Genomic DNA, 7,250 nt, shown 5'->3' on the forward strand with positions numbered 1-7,250 from the left:
GAGACATACAAGATGATCAGAGGATTAGATAGGGTGGACAGTGAAAGTCTTTTTCCTAGGATGGTGACATCTGCTTGTATGAGGGGACATAGCTGCAAATTGAGGGGTGATAGGTTTATGACAGATGTCAGAGGCAGAATCTTTACTCAGAGAGTGGTAAGGGTGTGGAATGCCCTGCCTGCCACTTTAGTTAACTCAGCCACATTAGGGGCATTTAAACGGTCCTTGGATAAGCATATGGATGATGACGGGATAGTGTAGGTTTATGGACTTAGATTAGTTCACAAGTCGGGGCAACATCGAGGGCCGAGGGGCCTGTTCTCTGCTGTATAGCCTATGTTCTTTGTGAGTGGCTTGGAGGGGAACTTGCAGGTGGTGGTGTTCCCAAGTACCTGCTGTCCTTGTCCTTCTAGATGGACGTGGTTGTGAGTTTGGAAAGTGCTGTCTAAAGATCTTTGGTGAATTTCTGCAGTGCATCTTGTAGATAGTACACACTGCTGCTACTGAGTGCTGGTGGTGGAGGGATTAAATGTTTGTAGATGTGGTGCCAATCAAGCGGGTTGTTTGACCTGGATGATGTCAAGCTTCTTAAGTGTTGTTGGAGCTGCACCCATTCAGGCAAGTGGGGAGTATTCTATTACACTCCTGAATTGTGCTTGCAGATGGTGGATAGACTTTGGGGTGTCATGAGGTGAGTTACTTGCTGCAATATCCCTAGTTTCTGACCTGCTCTTGTAGTCACTGTGTTTATGTGGTGAGTCCAGTTGAGTTTCTGGTTAATAGTAACCCCAAAGATGTTGACAGTGGAAGATTCAGTGATGGTAATATCGTTGAATATCAAGGGTGCTGGTTTGAGTATCTCTTATTGCAGTGGTCATTGTCTGGCATTTATGTGGCACAAATGTTACTTGCCATGTCGGCCCAAGCCTGGATATTGTCCAGATCATGTTGCATTTGAGCATGGATTGCTTCAGTATCTGAGCAGTCAGGAATGGTGCTGAACACCGTGCAATCATTGGTGAACATTCCCCCTTCTGACCTTGTGACAGAGGGAAGGTCATTGATGAAGCAGCTAAGATTGTTGGGCTTAGGACACCACCCTGAGGGACTCCTGCAGAGGTGTCCTGGAGCTGAGATAACTGACTATCCACAACCACCACCATCTTCCTTTGTGTCAGGTATGACTCTAACCAGCGGAGTGTTTGCCCCCTGTTAATCATTGATTCCAGTTTTGCCAGGGCTCCTTGATGCCATACTCAGTCAAATGCAGCCTTGATGTCAAGGGCTGTCACTCTCACCTCACCTCTGGCATTCTGCTCTTTTGTCCATATTTGAACCAAGGCTGTAATGAGATCAAGAGCTAAGTGACCCTGGCAAAATCCCAACCGGGCATCACTGAGCAGGTTATTGCTGAGCAGGTGCTGTTTATGACCCCTTCCATTTCTTTACTGATGATGGAGCGTACACTGATTGGGCGGTAATTGGCTGGGTTGGATTTGTTCTGCTTTCATCCTCACTAACGCTCAATGCTGGAGCCCCCCAAGGGTGCATACTCAGCCTCCTACTGTACTCACTGTATACCCATGATTGTGTCACCAAATACCAGATTAATGGCATTTACAAGTTTGCTGATGACGCCATCATGTCTTTTGAATCTCAGATGATGACGAAACAGACTACAGATGGGATGTGGAAGACTTGGAAAAATGGTGCACTGAGAACAACCTATCTCTCAATGCCGGCAAAAGCAAGGAACTCATTATTGACTTTTACTGGGATGTTACTCATGCCCCCCCCCCCCCCACACACACACATTAACAGTACAGAGGTGGAATGAGTGGAGTGTCAAACTCCTGGGAGTGGTCATTAACAACAAGCTTTCTTGGACTCTTCATGTAGATGCACTGGTTACAAAGGCCCAACAATGTCTCTTCTTCCTCAGGCAGCTTAGAAAATTTAACATGATGGCGAATACCCTTGCCAACTTTTATAGGTGCGCCATCCAGAGCATTCTCTCTGCATGTGTGGCAACTGCCATTTAAGATCGGAGACAGTTCCAGAGAGTGGTAAACTTAGCCCGGACAATCACAAAGGCCAACCTCCCATCTATAGAATCCATCCACAAGGCCCGCAGTCAAGGAAAGGCCACCAGCATTCTCAAAGATTCATTCCACCCTGGTAATGCTTTTCTACAACCTCTACCATCGGGGAGAAGGTACAGAAGCGTGAACACATGCACCAGCCGGTTTTGAAACAGTTTCTACCCTACTGTTGTTAGAATACTGAATGGACTCACAAACTCTTAGCATTCACCTGTGCCTGTGTTTTGGTTTTTGCCGCTGTTTACCTATTATTTACTTATCTATGCTATTTAAGTATGTGATCTGCCTGTATTGCTCACAAGACAAAGCTTTTCACTGTGCCTCAGTACATGTGACAATAAATTCAATTCAATTCAATTCTGTGTACAGGGCATACCTGAGCAATTTTCCACATTGTCGGGTAGATACCAGTATTGTGACTGTAGTGGAAGAGCTTGGCTAGGAGAGTGGCAAGTTCTAGAGAACACGTCTTCAGTACTATTGCTGGAATGTTATTAGGGCCCATTGCCTTTGCAGTGTCCAGTACCTCCAGCCATTTCTTGATATTATGTGGAATGAATGGAATTGGCTGGAGATGGAATCTGTGATGCTGGGAACCACTGGAGGAGCATCTGTGGACAGAAAGCAGAATTTACATTTCAGATCCAGTGAAGGCTCAGTTGACTGGATTGTTGATTTGTGATGCAGAGTGATGCCAATAGCGTTGGTTAATTCCTGCACTGACTGAGATTGCCATGGAGGTCCTACCTTCTCAACCTTTCTCACTGCCTGAACTATGATCACCCTCAGGTTAAACCACTGTCAGTTGTCTCACTCCAATGACTCAGCAGCCCATGGCCCATAAGACTTTACTGACTGCTAAAACCCTCATTCATGCTATTTTGCCTCTGGACTTGATAATTCCAACCATTCTTGGCTGGCCTCCCACGTTACCTTCTATAAGCTTGAGGTGAGTTAAATGCTGCTCTTTTCTTTACTCATATCAAATCTTGTTCACTTATAATCTCTGTGCTTACTGACACACAATAAAGCAACACTTCAATATTAAAATTATCATTTTCATTTCCAAATCCCTCAGCAGTATTCCTCATCTAATTCTGACCTCTTGAGCATCCAGGATTTCAGCCCTGCCACTACTAGTGGCTATGACACTAATTACTGAGGTGCTAGCTCTAGAATTTCCTGCCTAAGACACTTTACCTCTTTTTCCTACTTTTTCTTAAACCCATACCTTTGACCAATCATTTGGCCAACTGCCCTAATATCATCTTTTATAGCACAGTGTCAAATTTTGCTTTCTAACACTCCTCTGAAGTGCCTTGGGATATTTTATCACATTAATTAAAAATTAGAAGACTGAAGCCATTGTCTTTGGTCTCTGATCCAAACTCGATTCCCTAGCCACTGACACCAGTCCTCTCTTTGACAACTGTCTGAAACTAAATCACAGTTTTCACAATATTGGTGTTATATTTGATCTCAAGTTTAGGTGACCAATTACTGAGCATTCTCTAAGATTGTCCATTTCCACTTTCAGAATAACACTTGGCTTGACCTGTGCTTCAGTTCAGTTGCTACTGAAACCCTCATTCATGCCTTTGATACCCCCAGACCTAACTATTGAAATTCACTCCAGGCCATCCACAATCCACCCTGCTAGACTCAAGATCACTTAGAACTCTGGTACCACAGTACAAAGATATTTTCATTCATCTCCCTTATATTTGTTGATTTACATTGGCTGACAGTCATGCAGCATCTTAATTTTATAATTCTCAACTTTGGTTTCAAACCACTCTATGACACAGTTCTTTTCTATTGCCATAATCTGCTCCAGCTCCGCAATCACACAGCTATCAGATCAGTCTGATCTGTTGTTCATCCAGGATTTCAAATGCTCTACTATGGGTAGCCGTGCCTTCAGCTGCAGGAATATAGAACAGTACGGTACAGGAACAGAACCTGCCAACCATAATGCCATTCTAAACTAATCCCATCTGCCTGCACATGGTCCATATCCTTCTATTCCCTGCCCCTTTGTGTATCTGTCTAAATGTGTCTCAAACATTAGTATCATATCTGCTTCTGCCTCCACTGTCAGCACATTCCAAAAATAAATTGTCTCGCATATCTTTAAACTTTCCCTGTCACACCTTAAACCTATGCCCCCTGATATTTGACATTTCCACCCTGGGAAAAAGACTTGGGCGATCCACACTATTTGCGCCTCTCATAATTTTATATACTTCTGTCAGGTCACTCCTCAGCCTCCGAAGCTCTAGCAAAAGCAATTCAAGTTTATCCAACCTCTCCTTATAGCTAAGACATTCAAATCCTGATGAACCTCCTTTGCGCCCTCTCCAAAGCATCCATATCCTTCCTATAGTGTGATCACCAGAACTGCACACAATATTCCAAATGTGACTAAACTAAAGTTTTATACAGCTGCAAAATGACTTGCCAACTTTTGTACTCAATGCCCTGATCAATGAAGGAAAGCATGCCGTATACCTTCTTTACCATCTTATCCATTTGTATAGTTACTCTCCAGGAGGTTTGGCTTTGTACCTCAAGATTCTACTATATATCAATGCTCCCAAAGGGTCCTGCCATTTACTGCATACTTTCCTCTTGCAATGACCTCCAAAAATGCATCACCTCACACTTGTCTAGATGAAACTTCATCTGCCATCTCTCCGCCCAACTTTCTAACTGATTTATATCCTACTGTATCCTTTGACAACCTTCCCCACTATCTCATCTCGACCTCTTAGTGTTGTCTGCAAACCTCTTTGACTCTCTGTCTTCTTTTCTTCCTTTGAAATGCTACTTAAAACCCTACTTCCTTGAGCAAAGTTGTGGACATCTGTCTGAATATCACCTTCTGTGTCTTGGTGACTAATTAAGTCTTAAAGCACCGCAATGAAGCAGCTTGGGACATACTATTTTAAAGTGCCAAGAAATATAAGCTTTTATTCAGAAGACTTAGAGTCATAAAGCTTTACAGCATAGAAACAGATCCTTCAGTCCAATTCATCCAATGCAACCAGATAACCTATAAAAATCTAGTCCCATTTGCCAGCACTTGGCCCATATACCTTGAAACTCTTCCTATTCACATACCCATCCAGGTACCTTTTAAATGTTGTAATTGTACCAGTCTCCACCATTTCCTCTGGCAGCTCATTCCATACATGGGCCACTTTCTGCGTGAAAAAGTTGCCCCTTAGGTCATTTTTAAATCCTTCCTCTCTGTCCTTAAATCTATGCACTCTAGTTTTAGATTCCCCTTCCCTAGGGAAATGACCTTGTCTATTTACCCTATTTGTGCCCTTCATGATTTTATAAACTTCTATAAGGTCACCCCTCAGCCTCCGAGCTTCAGGGAAAATAGCTCCAGCCTTTTCAGCCTCTCCCTGTAGCTCAAACCCTCCAGTCCTGGTAGCATCCTTGTAAATCTTTTCTGAATCCTTTCAAGTATCACAACACCCTTCCTTTGGCAAGGAGACCAGAATTGCATGCACTATACCAAAACTGGCATAAAGAATGTCCTGTACAGCCACAGCATGACTTCCCAACTCCGATAGTCATTGCACTAACCAATAAAGGCAAGCGTATCAAAAGCTTTCTTCACTATCCTATCTGTCTGAGCCGCCACTTTTAAGGAACTACGAACTTGCACTCCAAGGTCTCTGGTCAGCAACATCTCTATTTGATTATTTGAGCCTACTAAATGATCTTTGCTCAAATTGTGATTGGCTAAGTATGAATGTTGACTCAGAGGAAAGTAAACAGACACAAAGGTGCAGGCACCATGGACAGAATGGCTTCCCTCCATATTATAATAATTCAGTGAATCTGTGACAGAAACTACAAGACATGGTCGAGATATTTTAAAGGATATTGTAAAAGTTCATTAATAAACTTCTTGTAGTTGGAAATAGGCCTTGCATAGATCCAAGATATTTAAACATTGCCACTGTGTCAGCGGTGAAGGAGTGAATATTGAAGGTAATAAATGAGTTGGCACCAAGCAATCTGTTTTAGCATGGATAGTGCAAGCTACGTTGAGTTCATTTGGAGCTGCACACATCCAGGCAAGTACAAAGTATACCATCATGACCTCTGCCTTGTACATGGTGGACATGCACTGAGGTGATAGAGGATGATTTGATTTGATTTATTATTGTCACATGTACCAATATACAGTGAAAAGTATTGTTTTGCATGCTATGCAGACAAATCATATCTTACATAAGTACATCAGAGTAATAGAACAGAACACAGAATATAGTATCACAGCTACAAAAGAGATGCAAAGAAAGATTAACTCTAATATATGACAAGTCCATTTAAAGGTCTGTTAACAGAGGGCAAGAAGCTGTTTTTGGATCTGTTAGTATATGTTTCCAAACTTTTGTATCTTCTGCCCATTGGAAGAGGATGGAAGAGAGTATAACCGGGGAGTGAGAGTTTTTTGAATATATCAGCTGCCTTCCTAACGCAGTGGGTAGTATAGATGGAATCAATGGAAAAAAGGCTGTTTTGGGCTATATTCACAACTCTGCCATTTCTTGCAGTTTTGGGCAGAGCAGTTGCCATATCAAACTGTGATGCATCCAGATAGGATGCCTTCAATGGTACGTCTGTAAAAATTGGTAAGAGTCATTGTAGACATGCTGCATTTCCTTAATCTTCTGAGGAAGTAGAGACGTTGGTGTACTTTCTTGACTGTAGCACATTGTGAGTGGGCCAAGATGGGTTGTTAGAGTTGAAACATGTGGCACTGGAAAAGCACAGCAAGTCAGGCAGCATCCGAGGAACAGGAGAGTCGACATTTCGGGCATAAGCCCGATTCATTCCTGATGAAGGGCTTAGGCCCACAATGTTGACTCTCCTGCCACTTGGATGCTGCCTGACCTGCTGTGCTGTTCCAGACCCACACTTTTCGACTCTGACTCTCCAGCATCTGCAGTCCTCACTTTCTCTCAGGATAGATTGTTGGTAATATTTATTCCTAGGAACTTGAAGCTCTCAGCACCTCCACCTCAGCACCCTTTATACACAGGCGACCCTCTGTGTGGAGTTTGCACATTCTCCCCGTGTCTGTGTGGGTTTCCTTCGGGTGCTCCGGTTTCCTCCCACAGT

The sequence above is a fragment of the Chiloscyllium plagiosum genome, chromosome 5 (assembly GCF_004010195.1).
Source record: "Chiloscyllium plagiosum isolate BGI_BamShark_2017 chromosome 5, ASM401019v2, whole genome shotgun sequence".
NCBI classification, from domain to species: domain Eukaryota; kingdom Metazoa; phylum Chordata; class Chondrichthyes; order Orectolobiformes; family Hemiscylliidae; genus Chiloscyllium; species Chiloscyllium plagiosum.